Raw genomic sequence first — 27,881 nt, 5'->3', positions numbered from 1 at the left:
TAAAGCCAAATTGGATAATCACAGCCCTGTAATTTCCAAAACTGAGTGGAATACCCATTTCAATTGGTATTTTGAGCCTTCTGAATGTTATCAGAAGTCTAAATTGCCTCTTTGCAATATAAAATTTTAAGATTGAGGCAAACAATTGATTAAAGAAAGATCAAATGGGTTCTGAAATCTCATGTTCCTCATCTTTGGCTTTTCTGTCTCAGGCTATGCCTTTGGCGCCATCGTATTCCTCTCCCCCAGCTCCTAGTGCTCAGGCCCTACCTCCAGCACTATCCCTCCTTCCCTTCCATACCACCTACATCTCCTCTATGCTGTCAGTTCCATCATACTAACACTCTCATCAAACTTCCCCCTTTTCCCTGAACCTCTCCCAACTCCCTCTTCCTCTGAACTTATTAGAACTTGTCCCTTTAAAATTAAGCCTTCTGAAGATCCAAAGGCTAAACCCATAATTTCTTTTTTCTTCCCCCTAGGAAGACTGTACCCCCCACCTTTTTTTTGGTGAGGAAGATTGGCCCTGAGCTAACATCTATTGCCAACTTTCCTTTTCTTTTTTTCTCCCCAAAGCCCCCGTACAGAGTTGTATATCCTATTTGTAAGTCATTTCTAGTTCTTCTTTGTGGGATGCCACCACAGCATGGCTTGATGAGTGGTGTGTAGGTCCACACCCAGGATCTGAACTGGAAAGACCTGGGCCGCTGAAGCAGAGCACGTAAACTTAACCACTATGCCACTGGGCTAGCCCCTAAACCCTTAATTTCTTATACTCTCTGGGCTAAAGATGAGCTGTGAGCCATAGTCAAAGATTTTCCCAAAGTCATTCATCAACCTGGTTTATCTGACTTATATTAGCTCATTCATATGCTTGTCAGTGAGGGGTAGGCCCAGCATTGGATGAAAACTGCTAATGGAGAAAATCCTGAAAGGTCTCTAGAAGTAGAACCAGGAGACCCACTTGCTGACCTGTTGTATGATCAGGCTTGAACAATCGCTAGATGACTTCATGGGGCAATTCCTAGGGCTTTCCCAAAGCCTGTTGACTGGAACAAAATTTGGGCTTGTACACAAAAACCTGATGGACCTGTTCACAACTACTACAATTCAGATTGCTTTTAAAGAAAATTCTGGCCTTCCTTCAGATGCTGATTCCATCTGGGTAGCTTTTAACTCTATTAATGGGCTGAACCAAGACCTTTCCCTGCTGGTAAAAATGACCACCCAGATTTAGTTGATCTGGCAAACCAACTCTCTCATCCTCTAGATGAGTAACCTAAAAGAAAAATTGCTACGTTTCTTAGCCTTCAACTCCAGCAAATGAAGGCCCCTAAATGAAACCAAAAGTCTTCTAGTTTCTGTTATTACTGCCAAGAGCCAGGACACTGGAAAAGAGATTGTTACAAATTTAAGTGCTTCAAGTGCCCCCAGCTCTCAAATCAGCCTTTCCAGTGTCCTCCAAATTCTCAATGACTCCAAGGTGGCACAAAAGGGTCCAAGGAACTATAGGGGCTCTTCCCAATCCTCCCTCTTAATCAGCTTAGAGAAACATTTCTGCAGATTGGAGATGAATCTCTGTCCTGATTGACATGAGAGCCACTCTCTCGGTGCTCAGCCCCACTACTGTAAAGCAGCCCTGCCTTGAAGTACTGAAACAGTTCAAACAGTGGGGATCTCCAGTGAACCTCAAAAGGTCCCTGTCTCTGAACCTATTCCCCTTTGTTTCGGCCATTTGAGAGACACACCCTTTTCTCCCTAGTTCCTTCACCCCTATTTATTTATTAGGCCGAGACTTCTTAGAAAAGTATCATGCTGGAATTTCTTTCTCTTGAAAGGGGGAAATAATTCTAGAATTTGACAGTAGCCATCCAAACAGTGAACCAGGTGAATTAAATGGCCCTTTGACATCTTTTATTTACTCTATGTATGATGGTACTAGAGCTGATTCTGGAAGCAATAATCTTTTGTCCTTATTAAATCAGCTACCGCTCCTCCTTATGGGAAAATCTCCAACTGATATTGGTAAAATTCACAGCACACCTCCCATCCAGATTCAAATAGATCCTTCAAAACCTCTCCTCAGAATGAATCAATACCCTATAAGTAAAGAAGCCCTTCAAGGTATAAAGCCCATAACAGAGGATTATAAGGCTCAAGGCCTCATTATCCCTTGAACTAATTCCTGTAATTCTCCTATTTACCTGTGAGAAAACCCAAGGGCTGAGGGTGGAGATATGGCCAGGACTTCCGGTTGATAAACAACATTGTTATCCTTCGACACCCTGCTGTTTCTAACCCTCACACACTACAAACATCCATTCCTGCTGGAAGCAAATTGTTTATGGTAATTGATTTATGAAGTACATTCATCAGCATTCCAGTTGAAGAAGGTAGTCAATACCTTTTTCCCTTCACTTGAGAAGGAAAACAATTCACCTGGATGGTAATGCCTCAGGGTTTTCCCGAGAGCCCTCCCTGTTTCTCACGAGTCCGGAAGGCTGCTCTGTTTGATACAAAGTTCCCTAGGGGTTCTACTTTGTTGGGATATGTGTATGATTTGCTTCTTTGCTCTCCTTCCCAAGCTCCTCACAGGAAAACAGCATCCACTTGCTAAAGCTTTTAGCCGCAAAGGGACATAAGGCCTCCAAGGAGAAATTTCAGTTTGCCCAAACCCAGGCTTGATATTTAGGGCATCTGCTATCAGAACAAGGGCTATACCTAGATCCAGACGGACTTCATGGTGTCCTAAGTTTCCAAAAACCCAAAACTAAGTGCCAACTGTGAAATTTTCTTGGGCTGATTGGTTATTACTGAAATTGGATTCCAAATTTGTCTCTTATGGCCAAACTTCTGTATGTTTTTCTAAAGAACAACAAGCCTGACCCAATTTTATGAGAAGAACTGAATGAGACAGCCTTTAAGACCTTAAAGGAGAGTTTGATGAGCCTGCCTGCCCTTGGACATCCCAATTAGCAGATTTCCTTTTTCCTTGTTGTATATAAAAGAGAAGGGGATGCCTTTGGGGTATTCACCCCAAAATGTTGGTGGGAACCAACATTGCCCCAGGGTCTTGTAGAGGCACAGGGATACCTCCTTGCCTTAGAGCAATTGCACTACAGCCCTTTTGGTTAAGGCCACTGAGAAAATCATTGTGGGATCCAGTTTAACCATTTTTATACCTCATGTAGTGGAAGCCCTCCTGAATTCTGATCATAGTCAACATTTTTCAGTCAGCCACCTGACCTCCTAGAAATCCTTTTAACTGCTCCTCACATAACTCTTTTACATTGAAATAGCCTTAACCCTGCTATTATTCTCACCTCCATTACCAACGAGGTCCCTCATGACTGCTTAATGCTGACAGATTACCTCCTAATGATGAGGTACCTCCTCACGGTGATCTGCAGGAAACGCCTTTGGTTAATGCCAACTTCTCATGGTTTACTGATAGTTCTCATTTAAAAGGTGACAATGGCAAATATTGTGCTGGTTATGCTATCCAAATGCTTTTGATTTTGTTGAGGCAGCACCTTTACCTATAGCTACTTCAGCCCAACAGGCTGAATTATATGCTCTTACACCAACTTGTACTTTACCCAAGGGCAAAATGCCAATATTCCTACAAACAGTAGATATGCTTTTGGAGTATCTGAGGATTTTGAAATGTTTTGGAAGCAATGTGGCTTCCTTGTTTCCAGCAGAAATTAAATTTTAAATGGCCCCTATGTTCAGGAATTATTGGATGCTATACTTTTACCTACTGTTTTAGCTGTTATTAAGATCTCAGAGCATTCTAAACTTGTCTCTCTGGAAGCTAAAGGAAATCTCCTTGATGATCTTTCCACAAGATGCAGCCTTTAAAGGAACCAACAGCAGCCAAGCCTCTGCCATGGTCCAAAGGAATATTTCCCCAAATGATAACTTAGAAAAACTGACTAGAGAAGCCTAACAGTTGGCCTTAGAGAAGGAAAAGCAAGAGTGGAAATTCAACGATTGTTGGTTTAATGAAAAGAGAAAGCTCTGTTTCAGACCAAATAATAACCCACTCCTACCAGAGACTCTAAAATTCCCACTCCTAACTACTGTACATGCATTAAGCCATTGGTTTATAGACAAATTGATAACATTCATGAATCAATATGGTGAGGAAATATTAACAAGGCTTCAAAAAGTGCCTACCTCACCTGTCCCTGTCATCCAAAATACAATTCAGGAAGCATGTTTGTACTGCTCCTGGACATTTTAAACTGCCTAATGGACCATTTGAGGTTTGGCAAATAGATTTCCTACAATTCCTGCATGTCATGGATATAAATATGTTTTAGTCATGGTTTGTATGTTTTCTTAGTGTACTGAAGAAATCCTTTCGGAAAGGATTATCGCTACTTGGGGATTCCTCTTGAATTTTATCGTGACCAAGGAACACAGTTTACTGGTTGGGTCCTTAGACAAGTCTGCAGTATTTGCCCAGTTTTACAACACTTTCACTGTGCTTACCACCCTCAGTCCTCTGGTTTAGCTGAATGCACCAAAGGCATTATTAAGACTCAATCGGCAAAGTTTGTAGAGACCCTCGAAATAGCTTGGCCAAAAGCACCGCCGTTGGTCCTTCTAAATCTCAGATTCACTCCCTTTGAGATAATCATGGGCTGCCCAATGTACGTGGCTCCTGCCTCTTTTGACCCACAGTTGATAAAAGGAAGTATACTTCAATATTGCAAAGGCCTAATTACTTCTATTAAAAATAATCATGTTTTGGTAGAGCAATCTTTTCACAGTGCTCTCCAGGGAGACAAAGACTTTAAGCATCACACCTTGAAACCTGGACATTTCATCTATTGGAAAAGACACCTCTAGAAGGAGTCTATTCAACCTTGATGGAAAGGCTTTTATCAGATACTGTTAACTAACCCTTGGGCCACAAAACTCTAGGGAATAGACTCTTGGATTCGTGTGACACGCCTAAAGAAAGCATCAAACCTTGACTGGACTGGCACATCTTCTAGGGACCTGAAAGTAAAGATTTCTCAGAATTGAAGCAGATGACACCTGATCAGACAGCTTTCCCAAGATGTCCAGACCAGGCCTGTCGGAAGTTTGTCTGCCAAATCTGTGATGATGACGTAATGCTTCAAATGATCTCCAGTGCCTATGATCTTGATACTATATGGAATTTAGAAAAGAAAAATGCTTGAGAATTCTCCCTTTTACTCCTCCTTATTACTAAAATGTGGCCTCAGTAGGTTTCTAATCTGTGCACTTTCCCTCCAACATGTGACATGGCACAGAGGAAAGGTCCTTCCTGGCATCGAGGGACAAAGGTTGCTGAAACCAGAAAAATCTGACTCTTGATCAGTGATGCTTTCAGAGAAAGATCTTGATCAGAAGGAGAAAAGGTCAAATTAATAAACAGAAACCTCATTAAATTGGAGTTTGGAGTCCAAAAGGGGGAACTCTCATGCCCGACATTAATAGCAGAGCATAACCGGAAGAAGAACGAATTCTTCTTCTTGACCGGCAAGAAGCTCAGCCTATGAGAGACTGTCACAACTCAGCCGATGAAAACCCACTACCCTCTAACTATTTGCTCACAATAGCACTCTCAACTTCCTCTTCCCTCTATAAAAGAGTTTCTCCTCCTCTACTGCTGGGGGACTCATACGTGGCTTGCTATGGTTGTAGACCCTGAATTGCAATTCTTGCTAATCCCAAATAAGCACATTTTTGCTGGAGGATATAACTGGCTGTCTACTTGTTTAAGGTCAACAGCATTAACAGACCTCTCTGTCCTACCAAAAACTGATGGAGTGCAAGGAAGTAGATTTCCAGGCAATTAGAGCAGTGAATTGTGTCTGTGTACTCAGCTTATGTATGATGGAAGTGTAGCAACAGGAGGGCACTTTCATGCATTCATTTAGTTATTTCCTTTCTTTCATTAAACAAACATTTACTGAATATCTACTTTGGTGTTGAGCACTGAACTTACAGTGGGAAACAAAGTTGAACAACGCTATCTTTTTCCATAACAGAGACATACCTGAATTTGGTCATAAATTATCATTAAAAAAGTGATATTGTGAGGGCTGGCCTGGTGGCATAGTAGTTACGTTTGCTCACTCCACTTCAGTGGCCCAGGGTTCGCAGGTTCAGATCCTGGGCATGGACTCAGCACCGCTCATTAAGCCACACTGTGGTGGCATCCCCCATGAAAAAAATAGAGGAAGATTGGCAGAGATGTTAGCTCAGCAACAATCTTCCTCAAACAAAAAGAGGAAGACTGGCAACAGATTGCTCAGGGCAATCTTCTTTACCAAAAAAAAAAAAAAAAAAAAAGAGAGAGAGAGTAATATTGTGAAGTTATACACATGGTGCTTTGGGGATACCAAGAAAGAAGTAATTAATTCTACTTGGAGAGATCAGAAAAGACATGACAGAGAAGGTGATATCTCAGCTGAGCTGCAAAGGATAAGCAGGAAGGAATTTGATAGTTTAACAATGGAGAGGAGGGAATTCCTGACAAAGGGAACTGCATCTGTAGAAGAGGATATATGGAGGCACCTGTTTGGTTCAGTGTGGAGTCACTGAAGGATGCTTTTGAATAAGTAGAATAAGATGGGCATACAATACAGGATTAATCCAGTGTATACTTAATGCAGGCAGAAATGTAGATGCTATGGACAAGATATTTATCTTTACAAAAGAGTTACAAGTATGACAAGATATTGATCTCAGCTCTCAGAACAGCCAGACAAGATTTTTAAGTATCTTTGATCCCAATTGCCTGAGATAATCTGTCATTTCCCCCTTTTTTTTAATGAAGTGAAGATTGGTACATCCATACAATGAAATGCTATTTAATAATAAAAAGAAATGAACTCTTGAGACCTGCAAGAAAATGGATGAATCTCAAAAGCACTTTGCTAAGTGAAAGAAACTAGAAGGAAAGACTATATAATGTATGATTCCATCTGTATGAAGTTCTAGAATAGGCAAAACTATAGTGATGGAAGGAAGAATGGCAGCTGCCAGGAGCCAGCAACTGGGCAGAAGATATTGACTAAAAAGGCATATGAAGGCACTTTTCTGGGTGATGGAAATGCCTATTTCATGGTTGTGGTGGTGGCGACAAGACTGTAAAGAGTTCTCAGAACTCATCAAAGTATCCTTAAAATTGGTGAGTTTTATTGTTTGTAAATTATAGCTCAACAGAGCTGATAAAAAAGGCGAAGTACACCAGAGACTTTGGGTTGGAATGAGTTAACTTCAGAGGTACTAAAGCCCTATAAGCCAGCAGCAGCAGACTTTCAAATAAAAATATCTAAGATGAGGCCCCTGAATGGATCTCCTCATGCATCTGAAGATGGAGATCCCTATTAGCCGGCACTGAGCAGAATAAGAAATTAGGGGATGGAGGAGTCATTTTTTTTACTTAAATGTAATTTTTGGACTTTAAATTAAAAATACAATAATAAATTTTATAAAGCACTTCTTATCTGCCAGAGATATCTTTAAAAGCTTTATAAATATTAATTCATTTCATTCTCACAACAATTCTGTAAATCTTATCATTATTCCCATTTGCCACATGAGGAAACTGAGGCAAAGGGAGGCTAGTTAACATTCCAGGATCACAAACCTAGTAAGTGTAAGATCTGAGATTTGAAGCTTGCAGTCTGGTTCAGAGTCTGTGCACTTAACCACAGAGGCATTAAAATTAAATTTAAACTTCCCAGAAATTTAATAATGAGAGGAGTTTATATTCAATCTTGATATTGTTGCATTTTATTATTGGAGTATATTAATATTGTCATTTTATATCACTGCAGAGCCCCTGATAACCTTTATAAGACAGTGTAGCTTGACTTAATTAGAGTAAGGAGCAAATTTTCAGCTTCAAATACAGTGTGACATTGGAGTAAATGAATTAAGTATGCATTCCTTTCAGTGCCTTCTGGGGGGCAAAATCTATACTGACCATCAGAGTTACAAAGAATATCCATGAAAGAACAATGGTTGGTACTGGAGGAGTGGCTACAGGAAGATGGAAATGAGGCTTTCCTTATCCTTCCTAAAGAAGGTAGCCACAGTCATGTATGATCATGGATTTCATGAATAAACTCAATGGATTAGATGAAGAAAAATCACTGGTGAGTTTTAGAGGGATTTATTACAATCTACACATGCTTTCCATGCACTGGGACCTCTACTGAAGAACCTCTTCTGGAATATGCTACTGGATTTTTGGGTGACACCAACGGTCCATATTTCCCAACTGAGTGGAGATAATTTGTAAACACTGAGAAGCTGCCCTCTCTTCTTCATTTTTTATTTTGCATCAGTACAAGGGAGAAATCCTCATCAGTTATGTCTGCCCTGAAAACCGAACTTTTCCTCATTTAAGGTCTTCCAAGATGTAGGCTGGGAGAGTTAGCAAAGAGCATTAACAAGCCAATCTGGTTGCGTGCTTTAGTCACAACCTCTTCTTCCCATATCACGCCAACACATACAGCCGTGTCACCTTCCAACCCAACCTCAGCCCCACCAAACAACAGAAACAACAAGACTTTCTATCTATCAATAATTTTCCCACAGTTTTTATATTTGTCTTATTAAAGTCTGATGCCCAAAGACCACCAAGTATTGGTGGTTCAAACAGTAGTTAAACAAACTTAGGTTTATTAACTTGCTGCAGCAAGAAAAACTGCATCCTATGGGGAAAATAACCTCAGTGAGATGGGATTAGGATGGTCTTGTATAGAGTTTGAGTTTACCCTGGGTGATTTGAGAGTCTGTTCTTGACTGGATTTTCAGAAAATGGAGACTTTTTGGCCACTGAGTACATTAATAATTTTAATTTAGGAATAAATCAGGGCAGTCATTGGCAAAAGAGTGCTAATCACTCATATTAGCTTTGAGAGGAGAATGTGGTTGCATAGTGTCCTTGTTTTTTGTCTGCTTCCATTAGGGTCACAAAGTAACATCACTTAATGGTTGATATTCTGTGAAACTGTTTATGTTCAGGAAGGAACACTACATCCTGGCTGTGGGCTGCCAGGTCAGCTAACAGTTGTCAGCTGGCAGAGATTGTTGGGGTTTTTTTCTCTCTTTTCTCCTCAGTTTCTTACATCTGTCAATTCACCTCTCCAGTCTGAGGCAGATTGAAAGTTTGTTTTCAGAGGAGAAAAAAGCAATTTGTGTTAGTGACCATCTTATTAACCATAACTGAATTTTAGAGTAGAAATCCTGAGAGAAAGAAGAAGAAAAAAAATTACCTTTTAAGAAGCCATTTATGCATAAAAATGGAAGTGTATTGACTGGATACGTACATGTGACTAATTTATTGGAAGTACGAATTTTGCTCATACAAATATTTATAGCTGAATTACAGTTATAGTCACCAACAAGACTGAGTTATTTGAGGTAAACAAACATTAGCAAAGTTTCATATATAGTTTGGTTATGTTAAGCTGGCTGTAATTATGCTTTTAAAGACATAAAAAATAATGCAAGGAAAAGGTTATATAAAAGATAGCAGTAGCTTGAGGTATTATAATTTACTTTCATAGATGGAATATGAACAGCTGAGGAAAGTACAATATTTCAAGCATAATCTAGCTAAACTTCAAATGAAAATTTCATTCGGTTTATCTTTAATAGCAGATTGGGAGCACCGGAGATTGCTTTCTATATGTAACTTGCACTGAGTTTAGAATTTTCAGTACTTCATTAATTCGCTTTTCAGAGAGTTAATTCGTCAAAATATAAACTCCTCATTGGCTTTCTGATTTGAGCTTTTTTTTTTTTTTTTAAAGATTTTATTTTTTCCTTTTTCTCCCCAAATCCCCCCGGTACATAGTTGTGTATTCTTCGTTGTGGGTTCCTCTAGTTGTGGCATGTGGGACGCTGCCTCTGCGTGGTCTGATGAGCAGTGTCATGTCCGCGCCCAGGATTCGAACCAACGAAACACTGGGCCGCCTGCAGCGGAGCGCACGGACTTAACCACTCGGCCACGGGGCCAGCCCCTTGAGCTTTTTATTTAACTATTTTTCAAAAGTATATTGTGTTATTCCCTTTACCTATATGGTTCCTACAGAAATAGTTATGGATGTGACCTGCTTCTTAAAAGTCCATTTTGGCCATTTTTTGCCTTTATTACGCATTAATTTGTCTATATGAGAATGCCTATCTTTCCATGACTAGATGTTCCAGAGAAGGAGCCAATGGTGAAGAAAACTGCTCAGTTTTCACCATATTTGATTAGGATGTGTTTCCTTCCTCCATGCATGTTTTACTCAGAGAGCCTGCAGAGCCCCCTCTGAACAATGCTGTCCTTATTTCTCATTTCATCAAATCTGGAGAAATGAGTCGTGAAGATAACTACAGAAAAATTGGTGGAAATGGTGGAGAAAAGGAAGGCAAAGAGAAGAGAAGGCTAACATTACAGTCTTTTTCATTGTTTGTACAGGCACAATTGTGACCCGGAAATAATCTATTAAAATATCTAGACGGAAGCCTTTGAGCCTTTTTTTTCCAGTTGAAATGACCAAATTGGTGCATTAAACTTCAGGCTTTATTTGGGTTTTTACCAGATGTTCCATTAATGTCCACTTTATGTTCCAGGATTCAATCCAGGGAACCCCATTGCATGTTTTCCCAGCCTCTCTGGTCTGTGAGAATTTCTCTGTCTTTCGTTGTTTTCATGACCTTCACAGTCTTGAAGATTAATAGCATCTGGTTGAATGTCCTCTGGTCTGTATTTGTCTCATATTTTCATCATGATTAGACTTGGGTTAAGGATTGTGGAAAAATACCAAACATGTAAAGTGTTCTTCTCATCACATGATATCAGGGAGTACACATCTACACTACATCACTGATGATGACAACCTTCATGACTTGGTTATGGTCGTGTTTGCCAGGTTTCGCCACTGGAAATTTATTTCTGCTTTTTCTATTCTATTCTTTTGGAAGAGAGTTAGGAACTCTAGCCCACCCTTGGGATTCAGGGTGGGCTTAAGCTCCATTCCTGGAGGAGGGAGTGTCTACATGTATTATTTTGGAATTCTCCTATAAGGAAGATTCATTTCTTCTCCCCCGTTTATTTATTTATTAAATCATTCTGATATATACACACCTATGATAAAGTTTAATTTATAAATTAGGTAAGGTAAGAGATTAATGGCACTTTGGGGCGATTATTAAGTAAAATAAGGGTTACTTGAACACAAGCACTGTGATACTGGGACAGTCATTCTGATAACTCAGATGGCTAGTGAGTGACTAACGGTGGGTAGCACACACAGCGTGGATCCACCGGACAAAGGGATGATTCACATCTCAAGTGTGGTGGAGCGGGATGGGGTGAGATTTCCTCACACTACTCAGAACGGCACACACTTCAAAACTTATAAATTGTTTATATCTGGAATTTTCCATTTAATATTTTTGGACTGCAATTGGCTGCAGGTAACTGAAAGCGCAGAAGATGAAAATTTTTAATAAAGGGGAGACTACCATATTTTTAATTATAATGCATTTATATGGTTTAAAATTCAAATCTCTTTTCTTGGCCACATATATTATCTCCCTTAGAGACAACCAATATTATGAATATCTTATATTTGCTCCCAGTGATATTCAACACGTAAACATGTATGTATCCTTCCTCTAATACACTTGTATACAAAGGCAGCAGACTGTATGTACTGTCCTGTGTCTTCATTTTTTTTTACCCAACAATATATCTTGGAGAGTTTTACAGGTCAGTTTATGAAGAACTTTCTCAACCTTTTTGAAGGCTGCACTGATTTTCATTGTATGGTGATATATATAACATGTATCTATACATACACCATAATTTATTTAAGTAATCCTGTATTGATAAATATTTATGTTACTTCTATTCTTTTATTATTACAACCAATGATGCAATGTAAAATTTTGTGCATGTGTAATTTCTTACATAGCTGAAAATATCTGTAGAGTAAATTCTTTAGAAACAAAATTGCTGGATCAAATGGCACATATAGTTATCATCTTGATAGATATTATTGTGTTCCACAAATGTTTACCAATTTATATTCTTTCAGTGATCTTTGGAGAATTTCTGTTTATCCTCACTCTCACTAATACTCATTTTGCTTGAGGAAGATTGTTGCTGAGCTACCATCTGTGCCAATCTTGCTCCATTTTATGTGGGATGCAACCACAGCATGGCTTGATGAGTGGTGTTAGGTCTGCACCTGGGGTCTGAACCTGCAAACTCCAGATTGCCAAAGTGAGTGTGAACTTAACCACTACACCAGCGGGCCAGCCCCGTCTCAGTGTAGCTTTTATTTGCATTTATATGAATATGAATAAGAATAGACATTTTTTCACATGTTTAAGATTGAAGGAGAACAGAATTTGCCCCCAAAATATGTCTCTTTGGTATAAGGATTATTTGAGGCTGATTATTTTTAAGAAACTGCAGACAGAGGAGAAGCTCTGAAAACTGAGTAAAAGTTGCACTTTTGTAAGAGAAATTTACATTTATAAGTAAAATCTCCACTTGTGAGAGTGTCTCTCCCTCTCCATACTAGGAAGAAGAGGATGACTAAATCTCTAGAAACTCTTATCAACTCAGCAACTTAAATTCGCATAACAACCTTACTTATCCTTCTTTACTGTGCTTTTCTTGATAACCTCCCATAGCTGACTTCCCCTCACCAACATCATCATTTGTCTTTAGTTGGAGATGGTATTTAAGAGGGTGGCTTGGGCAGTTTTGGGGAGTTGCTGAGTTTTCCTGGGTATCTCCCAGGTATACAGGAGGTGTACATGTCATTAAACTTCTGCTTGTTTTTCTCCTGTTAATCTGTCTTTTATTACAGGAGGTTTCAGCTAAGGACCTAGAAGGGTAGAGGGAAAATTATTTTCCTCTCCAACAAGATGCATTTATATCTTCTCTTCCTTGAACTTAACATATCTTTTGTCCTTTTTCTTGAAGGTTGTTTGTATCTTGTTGCTATGAAGTAGTTCTAAAGTAGTTTTTCTAATAGAAAAATTATCTTTTGTTTCTAATGAAATTTGCAAATATTTTCCCCAGTTTGTCAATTATGTTTTTAAAATGCTTATGTTTTTCCATGAATTAATTTTATATTCTGTATAAATTATTGAATTTCTATGTAATTAAATTTAAGGCTTCTGAGTTTTATGTCATATTTAGAAAAGCCTTACCATTCTAAGATTGCTTAAAAATGTTTCCGGGGCCAGTCCAGTGGTGTAGTGGTTAAGTTCACGTGCTCTGCTTCAGCAGCCCAGGGTTCACAGGTTCAGATCCTGGGCGTGGACCTGGGGCCACTCATCAAACCATGGTGTGGTGGCATCCCACATAAAATAGAGGAAGACTGGCACAGATGTTAGCTCAGAGCCAATCTTTCTCACCAAAAAAAAAGAGAAAAATTCCCATGCTTTTTCTAGTATTTTTATATTTTTCTTACTGGTTTTACAAAATATCATTGACAACTTTTGAAGTAAATAAACAGGGAGTTGATGTTAAAAATTATTTTAATTTATGTAACTTTTCCTTGTGAAGTGTACTATACTTTGAAAATTCTCTCTTGCCAGACCCTTAGGTTTTCATTTTGCTTTGACTGAACTTTTGAAAAATTGTAAAATTTAAAATTATATAGCATCCCCAATATATCCTCAATGATATTTTCAGGGGGTACTGTCAAGAGGACACTACACAAAGTTTCCACTACTATTATATACACTAACAAACGCATATGTAATCATATTATATTCACCAGAACAAACATTGATGAGTGTCTACTCTGTACCAGGCACTGTGTTGGACTCTGGAAGCATTATATTAAGAAGTATTACAATACTTTAATTTTCACATGATATGGGGTTAGGGTGAGCCTATATCCTTTTTTAACCCCTTAGTAGTGAATAGCCTATTTTTTGTGAATTTTTGAAGAGAATCAAGTTAAGTAAATTCTCATACTTGGATCCTAGTACCAGTCAATGAAGGTGTTGCTTAGAAATTTCTGAGAATATATACATTTCTTTATTCTATTATTTCCAGAAGCTGGCTATATAAAAGTGTCAAACACAGCATGCCCAATTACTAGGCAGACTTTACAGAGCTGATGAAAGATGGTAAACGGATTAAAAATTGCTTCAAGCTAGTAGCAGAGGCATGCAATATGCCACATCAGGATGATTAAAGGAAGGAGAGTGAAAGTAGGTTTTTCTTAGCCAGACTTTGCATCCGGCGCTTTCATTGCTTATGCTTCCTCACAAGTGCACCATATTCTGGATATATCTTCATTGACCTATCTGTCATCACCATTAAAAACTGTGTTTCAAAGGATGCTATGAAGAAAGTGAGAAGACAACACACAGAATAAGAGAAAATATTTGCAAATTGTATACCTGATAAGGGACTTGCATCAAAAATAACACTAACAACTCAACAATAAAAAGACAACCCAATTAAAAAGTGGGCAAACTAGTTATTAAACTATTAGACATTTCTCCAAATAAGACATACAATGGCCAACATGCGCATGAAAAGATTCTGAACATTATTATTCATTTCGAAGAATGCAAATCAAAACTGCAATGAGATATCACTTCACACTCAGTAGAAAGTCTGAACATTTTTTAAAATTCAAAAAGAGATAATAACAAGTGTTGATGAGATGTAGAAAAATTGAAACTCTTATATGTTGTTGGCGGAATTGTGAAAAGTTTTTACCACTCTGGAGAAAAGTTTAGCAGTTCCTCAAAATGCTAAACTTGGAGTTCCCATATGACCCAGCAACTCTACTCCTCAGTATATACCCAAGAGAACTGAAAATATATGGCCACACAAAAACTTATGCGCAAATGTTCACAGCAGCATTATTCGTAATAGCCAAAAAGTGGAAACAATCCAAATGCATATGAACTTATGAACAGATTAAACCATAGAGAGAGAAGTAGATTAGTAGGGGAAGGGAGGAATGAGGAGTAACTGCTAATGGGTATGGTGTTTCTTTTTGGTCATGAAGATTTACTCCTATGTTTCTATTTAAGAGTTTAACAATTTTAGTTCTTATAAGCTTATGCTTGAGATGACCATTCAAGCTATATCTCTGCTTTTCCTCATCACATTCTATGCTACAGCAACAAGGAACTACCTTGATTTTAAAATATAGTTCCTGAAAAATAAGTTTTGTCTTGGTACTGGTATGTATGTTTAATTTGGTAAAATTTTTACTTTCCTTGAAAGCCACTGTTAAACTATTCAAAGTTATAATCAAAGATCAGTTAAACATATATGCATATATATGGACATATCCATTCATACATACACATATGCATGTATATATGTATACACATATATGTTGGTCTGTTTTTCTGCAGAACTCTGACTGTTACATTACATTTTTAGAGAAAAAAGGATTTTAAATTATTTTTACTAGGCTTATATTCAGCCCACTTAAAAGCAACTGATTTTCTAAAGCAAGCTTTAACACAGTGCTACAACCATTATTACCACACATGGAGATGTTGTCAGGATCAGCTAATTGTCCTCAGTTACTCCACAGAAGGGCATTAAGCTATAGAGTTTACTGTAGTTCAGGTACTCATTCTCAGTTCTACTTGTCCAGAGAAAACAGACTTGTATGTGAAGGAATATGGAGAGAATTCAGGAAGAACTTTAAAAAACACCATTTCACTAAACTTCTGTATAAATCCAGCCAAGGGACTTTAATGGACAGTCATGTCCTCCATCATTGCAATCTCTCTGGCATGAGAAATCTTCAAAGACAGCCAAATCTTTAAATATGGCCTAAGATGTTATAACCCATAATTAGTGAGGAAGAGGAGAAAGTTATGTTACTCATAATAATATAAATAAGTTATATTTAGGCAATTACAGGTGGCTAAGGGCTCTCTATATCTCACAGATGTAGATATTTATCTGTCTTTCTCCTCACCCACCCACACACCATTCCTCTTCAAAGCTGCTTGAGCAGCATCAACTCTTCCCTTCCACAAATGTTTAATGAGTATTTATGTGCCAGCAATCTTTTAAGTATGACATCAAAGTGAAAAATACAAGTGTCTGCTCTGTTGTAAATGGTAGGTAATAGATAAACATGAGAAAAACAGACAATGGAAAGTGATACTAAGAAGTCAGGATGATATGATGCAGTCACTAGAAGACATCAGTATATTGGCCTTCCTCACTATGGATGTCTTTGGATGCTGGGTACAAGTCCAATGTGGACACACTAACATTGACAACGTCAGTGTCAATATACTTTCTAGGGATGGCCTCAAACATATTCTTTTGCTGAAACACTAGTGAAATAAGGAATGTCACTCTTATATGTGACGTCCAGAAAAGGTCTTCCAAATACAAGCTGCACTTACTTATTCAACTGTTTGCTTTTCTATCTGTTTATATATTTAAGGTCAAAGCTTTGGCATTAGCAATTTTATACAAAAGTAGGAAGAGTATTAAAAATAAATGCTTCTGTAGCAGGATTCTTAGACGATACAAAAACAAAAGTCTTTTCTTCTCCAAGCCAACTATGCAGAATGAGCATTTTTCTTTAATATTAATCTGCCTTCCTACCAAACAAGCTGGCAGTGGCCCTCTCTGATCATTATGCAGCAGAGTGAGAGAAGGGAGAGGGTTGGAACTCCAACAATAAACCTTTCTGTCATTATTTCAATATTTATTTTGTTCGGGTTCTAGGACTGAGCACTCCATCCAGAGGAAGTAGAATTATCGCGGGAACGTGTGCCAGCTTTGGACCAAAGAGATTTGCTATTATCAAGCTCACGTGGTCTCCAAATAACTGCTTGGTTCTGGTGAAGCTTTTCATATTAAGTGGTGTATTATCAGTACACGGTAAATCTGGCACAATTCCAGCGCCTACAAAATATTCTTTGCACAAGGACAGGTAACATGTTCCGTAAGCCTGGGATGCCCACAGGATTTATGAAAAATGTGCTGTTTGGGAGAATCAGATTATACCTTTTCCTTGCAGACAGCGTGAGGATCAAAGTCTAGCTCTGTTTCCTTATCTCTCTTCGTTAGTGGCCTGTTTTTAAGTTGAATGAGGTATTTCTTGGCTTCCTCTGGAATAGAAGCTTTACCAATCCTGGTCATTTGTGTATCTGATTTTGTAAATGATGTAAATTGCCAACTGTGCCGAAAAAATAATCATCAAAACAAAAATATATTCGTATAAAGATTGATGAGCTATGGCTTAAGGATTTTTAGCAGGAAAGAAGTTTGAACCGCTGTTGGCTGTTGTTATTTGTACAAGGATGATTTTCTTCAGATAACTCAGTATGCCCTCTTAACTCTGCAATTATGACAGCAATAATATCTCCAATATCTGAATTTCTTATAGTGACTGTCTCTACATAGGATTTATTACTATAAATGACTATTGCAATTGCATTGTGGAAAGCTGCCTGTGATGTTTTTATTTTAAATGCTCTATTTTCCCTCTGCAAGAAGGCAATTTGTTTCTTGAAATTGGGTATGATTAATAATAAAAAGTTAATAGCCCAGAGCACAAGCTACTGTGTGAATAAGCAGAGGGTTCAAAATCTACCTTCAGTAGATTGTCTTGACACATAGAGAACATAGAGACATAATAGACATATAGCGAACACTTGTGGAATGACAGCAGAATGCACATCTTCTTTTTCAGGCACCATGAAACATTTACCAAGATAAGCAATATCCTGGACCTTAAAGCAAACATTTGTAAATTTAAAAGAATTGAAATTGCACAGAGTATGTCCTCTGACTATAATGGAATCAAACCAGAAATTAATAAGAGCAGGACAACAGGAAAATGCCCACACACTTGGAAATTAGACATCATACTTCTAATAATTCATGAGTCAAAAAGGAAGTCTCCAAGGAAATTAAAAAATAAAATGAATATGTAATAACATTTTGCTTACATGACCTGTAAGAAACGACTCGACCACACAGGATGACCATAGCTCAGATCTTAGGATCTGGGTTTTGCTCTTGGCTGCTTCATATAACTACTTCAACCTGCAGAGCTTTGTGCACTTTCCTATGGGCTGTGAGGTATGAAAATTTAATTAACCAGTTTCTCAGCTAATTTAGTGCTTTGAAATTGGCAAAGTACTTGGGCAGAGAACTCTAATTCGTTATCTATTATTTTTCCTCAATTTTCCTTTGAAGAGGGCCTGTTTCTGACTCTAGGTACACCATCTCCGAGAAGTCGCTTTGAGCTAGAACTTCCTTTAAAGTTAAAATAAAGTAATAAATACCAATTGCAGAGATTCTCTTATTCCAATATTCAAGCAAAAAGTCGTCTATGGAGTGAGAGAGTAATTTTGTATTCTGTATTATATGAAAAGAACCTTGCTCTAGTACTGGACCAGAGCTTCATGCTGTAGCCAACAATAAGCCTACCAACTTATTGGTGGGTGTGAGCCATATGCTAGTGTGGGGGAAACATGCCCTCTGTGGATGATTGTATCTGGCACTGGTTAGTCATGAATGTTTGATAAGATTTGGCATCACTGGGATGCTTTATTTTTTCTGGAGAGTAGAAATTAGATTTTAGATGCTGTTAGTGGAGACTCATTCCTGAAGCTACCTTCCAGGTAGAACTATTCCACGTTAGGGAAGTTTGTTTTGGAGTTTTACATTTGAGAGTGACTCAAACTGAACTACTTGCTTCTCCTAATGATGGAATTTATGAGCAAGTAGAGTGTTTTGACTTGATCAGAATCTCTAGGTGATATTTGACTTAACCAATGTTGTATGCAGTGCCACACTCGATGATGCCTTATTTTTTCCACGTTGCAGTAAGTTTATAATGTCTATCTAAATTCTATGAGATGGGCTTCGATTTGAGGACTTAGATACTTTTTAGGGTATTTTCTTTTGGAAATTTAAAAAGGAAGTGACCTTTGAAAAATAATGTCATGAAAGAAGGAATTGGAAAATTGTGTGAGAATGGCCGTATTCTAAAGCTCAAATTGTGTTTCTTTATCTAAAGGTAAAATTTTGCTAATTTTTTCCTAAATGATTATTTTTATTATATTTTTTAAAATATCAAAAGTAATTAAATATAGCCAATTTAAGTAAAGGAAATCTATTGATCATATATGTAGTCTGCTTTTCTATTTTTTCCCATTGATGTATTTGTCTATGCTAACGCTAATACCACACTGTCTAGATTTCTGCAGCCTTACAGTAAGTGTAGAAATTGTATTCATTTTGAATTTCCATACACATTTTAGAATAAACTTGTCAATTTCTTCAAAAAGCTTACTGAAATTTTGTTTGGGAGGGCATTTCATTTTGGAAGAATTTACATTTTAACGATATTAAGTCTTTCATTCCTTGAACATGGTACATTTCTACATTTATGTTGCTTTTAAGTTCTTTGAGAATTTTTGTAGTTTAAGTGGATGTCATGCATCTTTTGCTAGGATTATCATTTATTTCATGTTTTTAGATGCTGCTATAAATGATTTGACTTTTAAAATTTCAATTGCTACTTGTTTCAAATGTAGAAATACATTTAATTTTTATATATTACTATTGTATCCCTTGACCTTTTTAAAATGACTTATTCTAGTAGGCTTTTGAAGTCTACTCCTTAGGATATTCTATGCAAATGATCATGAAATCTGCTAAGAAGATAATTTTATAGGGCCAGCCCCATGGTGTAGTGGTAAAGTCTGACACACTCAGCTTCAGGAGCAGGGATTCACAGGTTCAGATCCTGGGCACAGACCTACACCACTCACCAAGCCATGCTCTGGTGGTGACCCACATACAAAATGGAGGAAGATTGGCACAGTTGTTGCCTCAGGGCTAATCTTTGTCAAGCAAAAGAAGAGGAAGATTGGCAACAGATCTTAGCTCAGAGTGAATCTCCCTTACCAAAAAAAAAAAGACAATTTACTTCTTCCTTCACAATATTTATGATTTTTATTTCTTTTACCTTTCTTATTACAATGGCTAGGATGTCAGTACAAGATTAATATAAGATAGTCATAATTATCCTTTATTGATCATGATTTTAACAGGAAAACAATTAATATTTTATATGAAGTACAATATAGATGTTGGTTTTCAGATATTGCACTGTTCTTGAATTTCCATTTGGTTATTTTATATAGTTTCCATTTCTAATGTGATGTACCCTATCTGTTCATTTATTATGTTCTTTTTTTCTTGTAAATATTTGAATATATGCTTAAGGTTATTTTCTGCTAATTATAACTTCTGGAATTATAATAGGATCAGTTTCTATTGACTGATGTTTTTCCTGATTGAGTTATATTTTTTGGCTTGTTTATAAGTTTACTAATTTTTTAATGTATACTGGTTATTACATATAAAATTTTGCTGTGAGGCATATTATAAATAAAATCTTGTTAGATTATGTTGACTTATTTAAATAGGTATTAGTTTTTCCTGGCAGAGAGATAAATTACTAATGGATCCTCTTGATCTGGGAGGCTTGGATTTATTTTTCACTATGATAGGTCTGTTTCAGTTCTATCATTAGTCTTAGGGCCATTTTTCTAACAGATGGTACTTATTTTTAAAGTATGACTTTTCTTCAGTCTCAACTGAAAGCCTGAGATTCTCAGTGAGGTTATTTCACTATGACTGGACTGTAAGTTTAATGTATCTCAGAACCCACAATCTCTTGTGTCTCCATTTCCATCACAGTCCCAAAACTGTGAAGCCACAGGGAGCTCTCTGATAGACCTCATGGAGCCTAACTCTGCATGGGAAGCCCATTCATTGGCCAAGGATGTTTAGAAACCACGCTTTCAGACTTTGGTCCTCATTGCAACCCCCATGCAGGCCCCTCGTCTCTGGCTTCATGCCCTGCAAATTCCAGCTATTTTAACCTCTGTATCTTCAATGAGATACAGGGTTTCAACTGGGCTCGACTCCTCAGATCACAGTTTGGAAAGTTACCTGATACAGAAAAAGAAGATAAACCTGGGGTTTACTTCATGTGTTTTCCTTCTCTCAAGGATTACTATCCTATTATATCTGTAGTTCAACATGTAGAAACTATCGCCTCATATATTTTATCCATTTTATAGTTGTTTGTGGAAGGAGGGTAACAACTGCCAATTACTCCATTATGGCTAGAAGAAGAATCCCTTTGAATTCATTTGTTAATTTATTTTTACAGAGTTATATAATAAAAAGCAAAGAGAAGAGAATAAACCTTAAATTATTGGACCCCTGTGCATTTAAAAAGAAACAATTAATTGCAGTGTGAAACACAGCAGCATTATATCATTACTATATCTTAATAGTGAAAGACATTATCTACTGGAAGGCTCTAGACTTTTTATCTCTGGGATGTTCCATATAAAAATCGATATCTCTGAAAATTCACAAATAGCCCCGGAACTAAGGGAAATTACTGATCCTTCTTGAGCAAAGCTTTCAAGTGAGCTAAAATATGATACAAGCGATAAAATATTACAAAGAAACATTTTTCTTTTATAAAATTAATGATCTTCTCTAGCAGGGTTAGTTGTGGGATGTAGAAAGGGAAGAGACATCAGAGAGTGCATAAAGTACCACAGAGGTTAGATAATTCCTATGAAAAATAAAGACAAAGAAAGAAAGGGAAAAGAAAAAGAAAAAAGGAGGGAAATAGAGAGGAAATTCAGAGAGGAGAGGAAAGAAAGGAAAGGGTTCTTCAGGCCATCTATTTAACCATGATGTTGTCCCTTCGCTAAAACAATCCATTCTTATCCATACTGTTCCTAAAATTGTTACTTGTTATTTCCTATAACTAGCTTGAATTTTTGCCTAGCCAATTAATCTTATCTCCGTAAGTGAAATCTATTGATTATTAACCTGATCCATTTTGCAAATATGTTGCTTCAAAAACATCCCTTCCCAGGAGAACTAGTGACATATCAAAACTGTCCCAAGAGATTTGGATTGCTAGCTTATTTTATAGCGACATTTAGCCATTCTGACAAGTGCTTAATTATTATACGTTCATCCATAAAGGTTGTCTCTGACAATATGTATAAATCAAATAAATTAAAGCACTGTAATCAATTAGTTTTCTGTGCTGGTTGACATCTGTGATATTCATTAATAAATAATTTAGCACTTTTATAGACAATGATGAAGAAAGCATCATTACTGCTGGGATTATTTTCTCCCAAAGGATATACCAGGAAGCCGCATACCTCTAATAAAGTTAAATCTAAGGCCATGAGTTTATATTTTGTCCTAATATTCCAATAATCTAAATATGCCATATTAGTTTATATTATGAAGACACAAAATACTGCATATTGCTATGCAGTGCGGTATAGAGAAGGAAGCATTATACCTATCGGGAGTCACATATTTAAGTCCCAAGCTCTCTGATGTCTTGTAATTTCTCCTATCTGGATCTCAGTTTCCTCATCTATAAAGCCAAAGTTATGAACTAGGTAAACTCTAAAGGTCTTCCTAGTCCTAAAATTCTGAAAGTTTGTGTTTTGTTGTATCTTTACTGGGAATCTAACTAATATGTAGTGATTTTCTTTTTCATCTCATTAACACTAGGCCTTGCCTACACCCCATCTGTCCTCCATACTCTGAGGTTATTTGAAATATATGTAGTTTTACTATAGAAAATAAGTTAAAGTCAGTTTGATTCTCACACTGTCTAGATGTGAACTAACCTCAGTTGGCTACTTGACGAAGTGGATGGGTGGGTGTGAAGAGAAAAGTGAGGAAGATGATGGAAGGGAGAGAAAAATCTTTATTTCATTTATTAATGACAATTTACTGTGTGCTAATGTGCTAAGCACTGCGCTAGAGTCTGAGGATACAAAGATAAGACAGTTTTTTCTCTCAACAGCTCATAGCTTAGTGATGGAGACAGAATTAAAATGATTATTATACTATAACATGATGTGAACAGCATTTAACTTTTAGGAACGCTTACAATATGTCAGGCTCTTTGCTAAGAGCTTACAAGTGTTATCTCATCAATTATCAAAAGAGATCCATAAAGTATGCATATTGTTATCACACCCATTTTTATAGATGAAGAAACAAGTACACAGAGGTTAGTCAAAACTACTCTTTACTCATGGGCCTTCATGGGCTTTGCTGTCTCACTGCTTCTCTGCATCTTTTTAAACTTTTCTCCAGCTAAAAACTCTCTGATTCTATTTCACATTCCAGAAAGAGAATCTGATTGGAGAATTTTAGCAGGATAGTGTGTTTTGGAAACAGTCTTGCTCTAGGTCATCTCACTTCACTTAGATTTGGATTTGCTTAAACTATAGATTAGTGACTCTTGAACCAAGTGCCTTCCCTCTGGTGGAATCATGTATGACAAAGAAGCAAGGTATTGTGGGTATAAAAAATGGCCGCTTCCTTGAGCAAGACAAAATTCCATGGAAGATTATCAGGTGCAACAGGCTGCATGATTGACTTAGTTCAAAAGATGAGGATGAGTTTTCAAATAATGGAATAAATAAACTGTGGAGCATGCTTTAAGGTCGATCATAGATAAATGTTATATAGTACCCTTACAAATAGAAACTTAAAAAAATAAACAAATTAACCTTTTATGGAATCTAAATGAAACTATTTCCCCAAGGGAATTATATTTAATAATGATTTTACCAGAAATATTTTAGGTATAAATTGAATGAATGTTTTATATTCAAGTTGTGATAAAAATGAGTTTCTTTGAGAAATGCTCATATATTTATATTCTTACATTTTTGTTCTATTTCTAGTAGTCTGGTTCCAAGGCAGAACTATGATATCTCGGGTACGATCTCATGTTTAATTTGATCTCTTTGGAAAAGGAGGCCCCAAGAACAAATAAGTGCAAATCTTTGGAGCTATTGAATATAATCTACGTGAAAACATGGACCTTAGCATTTGAGGAATGCCTCAGTCCTCCAAGGGCCAACCCTCAGTGTGAAGATTCTCAGGGATTACACAATTCTCTCCTCCTGTTCAGTTAATTGCTTTTCTGCATTACCTTGAATCACCTGCTCTAACATTTGTCTGCCTCCATTTTTCTGGCATGTAAGATTTATTTTATTTATTTAGATATGTAAATGTTTAAACTTGGGAGGACATAGAGATTTGCAACATTTCGTTAACTCTGAAAAGTCTGAGAAAATAGCATTTTGGGATGCTGCTGATCATGCAATGTCAGAATAGGAGGTATAATGCCACTCCCCAACTGTCTAGGAAACGGAGGTGGGGGAAGCAGATTTGAGAGAAGGGAATATATATGTGAATAATGGAGAAATGGCATGTTTCAACTTGCTGAGACATCGTTAGTAGATTGGTTGATGGCTGAATATAGTTGCCATAAAATTCAATCCACAGTCTCACTTCTGCCCAGTTAACAAATCAAAGTGGCCAGGTCTACTAACGTGTCCCTCCTTCAAATAATGGGTTGTTCTATGAGGACCGAGAATCAGAACTAGTGAGTACACGACATACATCAGGAATGGAACTATTGTACGAATATACCAACGGGGGAAAAGCAAAGTGGGACCAATGATTTGGTGTCTCTACTCAGAGAGTTATAATAGCATTTCCTTCACTATTTAGTCATATCTTTTCCCAATAAATTGAAGCATTTCCTAATAAAACACATCTCCATTATGAATTGTCTCTCAAATACATCATATCCCTCCCCAACCCAATCTCACTCCCTCCCAATGGAAAATATATCTGTCTCTTGTCCCTCCATACCCATTAGTAGAATAATACTTTTCTTTGAATGCTTTCACATTCTGTTTTATCAAAATTAGCTTGTAATATAATTGTCTGTGGAAAATCTATTATGATTGTAAAGAGTATGAAAAAATTCTTTTTCTTTACATATCACATCCTTACTTGTTAAACACATTGATTACAATGAAAGACCATACTATACAAAATAAGAAGTTATTATTAGAAGAGTAATTACTTAGGGCTATTGTTTATCAACTATTTTACACTTTCAACATCTTTCAGTTATCACAGAGATTAAAGTTTACATTCAAGAGACACTACATTTGAACACACAATTATGTGTCAGTTGCCTTTTTCATAAATTACTTACTGGCTCGTAAAAAGATTACTGAGGGGCTGGCCCCGTGGCCGAGTGGTTAAGTTCGCGCGCTCCGCTGCAGGCGGCCGAGTGTTTCGTTGGTTCGAATCCTGGGCGCGGACATGGCACTGCTCATCAGACCACGCTGAGGCAGCGTCCCACATGCCCCAACTAGAAGAACCCACAACGAAGAATACACAACTATGTACCGGGGGGCTTTGGGGAGAAAAAGGAAAAAATAAAATCTTTAAAAAAAAAAAAAGATTACTGACAATGACTGTCCATTATGCACCTGAATTAAAATCAAAACGTAAATGGAAATATTGTTGCTAATTTGTCCTTGTTCAAAGGTACTATATAAAAGCCTTTAGGAGTTCAGATTGGTTCAAGGAATTTGAATTCAACGTCTAATAGGCCAAGCAGATAATGTAAATGAGTGAAGTTAGCCTTGTACATGAATGCTTGGGGCTTGCAAACTGGAGGGTGTATGCCTCATCTCAAGAAGTAAATCACTCTGCAGATACTCTTAAGAAAGGTGTCATATCATGCAGAAATGCTGTCCAGTGTTGCCCGTCTGATTTTTCAAGAGAAGCCCAAAATTTAGATTTAGGTGAAAAACTCTATTTTGTAAACCTAAGTTCAACTTTTGAAACTGCTTGTGTCAAATCAGGCTACTTGTTTGAGATGTTTGGTTTAATGACATTGGACGTGATATGCAGTGTGCCCATCTCATAATTGTAATAGATTTTAAAGTTGCTCAGGATATTAGTACAGGCATTTGGAAAAAGAATGGATAGACAATGTGAAAGTTTGCCTCTATAACTCTTCCTTATTTATGTTTTCAATGCTAACTTCTACCCACCTTCCATCACAAACCTTTCAATTTGCTACCAAGTTTAGCTGGTTTTAGTGCCATTCTCTTTTGAAGTATACTTTGCAGAGTTGTAGTCTGATTGATTTTTTGATTTTATATGTATTCTTATAGGACAACTTTACTTCCATGTTCTTGGAGTGTGAAGTGGGGAAGATCTCATGCATAAAGTGCAAATGCTTTCAAGCAATAAAAGCACTGCGAGTCATCAAGTTAATATTAATTGTGTGGAAAACAGTGTTTTCAAATGTGATGCACTCAGAGAAGTTTCACATTCAAATTTGAAGGATAATTCCTTAATTGGGATAATTAGTGAAGATATTATTGCTAATTTGTTCTTCTAAAAAGTGTTGGGTAATGTCAACACAAGTTTGCAGTCCAGCCATGCCATACCCACATGGGCAACAGACAAGGACTCCAAGTGATCAGACAGCAAATCATTCTTGATTTTCTATCTAATATGCACCTATAGAAAAAAAGTAGACATCCCAGCTCATGTTTTGGGATTTTTTCCCCAATCACATTATCCCTAATCACTGTACTGTATATTAAGGGAGCAATCAAGTGTTTTTTGAAGGTTCTTATGATTTAGAGACACCCTAAGAGGCAACGCAGGTTATATTCTCCTCCATACGCGTCGTGGTATTGTTCTCCCTTTCCATATCCTAGCCCCACTTTCCAGGGAAAGTTAGACTTAGTCTTTCTTCGCTAAATTTTGATCACGTTGTTTCAAACTTTGGTGATTTATTCATGGGTTCTAGGCCCTCTGGCAGTTATCTATCCCATGACTCCGAAGTTTTCTCCCCTGGGTACTCATTTGCCGATTTTCAGTTAGAAAAGACTGCATGGCTCCCAGACTAAAGCAATTACCCATGACTTTGTTTCATACGCTCTTGTTCCTCAACATCATTGTGTTTAATGTTTCTGTTATCTTCCCTAGGTGGTTTGGTTCATATTTGCTCAGGGAAAACAAGATTCATGATCTGATGTTTAATATTCCAGTTGTGCATTAACTTTTTTCATGTCTCTGAGGATGGATATCTTCTCCCAATTCCGTAGTGTACTGAATTTCTTTATGCTCCAACTATATATGTCCATACGTTAGAATGGTAAGACAAATAAACTCCATATATACTGCATTTTCCCCCGTAGGAACCTGTAAAATACTATGTAGTTCTTAAGTTTATTTTCCATTCATTCAAAAATATTTATCTTATGTGCTTACTGCAGTATTGTGGAAAAAGATGACTAAGAATCATTCTTACCTTTAAGTAGCATATGATTTAATGAGTGAGGTATTCATGCTCATGAGCAATTAAAGTTATACCAAAAAGAGAGAAAAGCGTGACTGAAATACCATAGGGCACACAGTGATGAATTCTGGTTTAGTGAACTGAGAGCAATCTGATAGTTTACTAGAGAAGGAATTTTAACATTAATCTGACAAAATTATTGTTCAAAGAAGCTTCCTTCTCATATAAACACTGAAAATCATGTTTTCCAAAAAATAAATAAACTGACATTACTAGACATGGAAAATGCCCTCCTTCAATGTTACCATTAACAATTCAATACCCAATTCATTCACAATGACTCATTACTATTAATGAGATGAAAGGAAATGCTAAATGTTCCTCATGGAAATATAGAAAACATAAAAATGAGAAACATGATCTGGGATTTTAATTTCTAAGTCTGAATAAAATAAAACAGAGTACAGCCTTTATAATTTATCAGAAAAGTTAGCTCTTAGATTTTCCATTGACTCTTGTTCTTGTGATATTTAGGCTTCACTTTCCCCAGGTGACCCTTAAACTCTTCCTCTCAAGGAATTCTGATTAGGTAGTTTGAAGGCTGCTGGGCATGATGAGATCAAGAAATAATTTTACCTT

Source organism: Equus przewalskii, chromosome 26 (genome assembly GCF_037783145.1).
Source record: "Equus przewalskii isolate Varuska chromosome 26, EquPr2, whole genome shotgun sequence".
In the NCBI taxonomy this organism is placed as follows: Eukaryota; Metazoa; Chordata; class Mammalia; order Perissodactyla; family Equidae; genus Equus; species Equus przewalskii.
Note: the sequence above shows the minus strand (reverse complement) of the source record.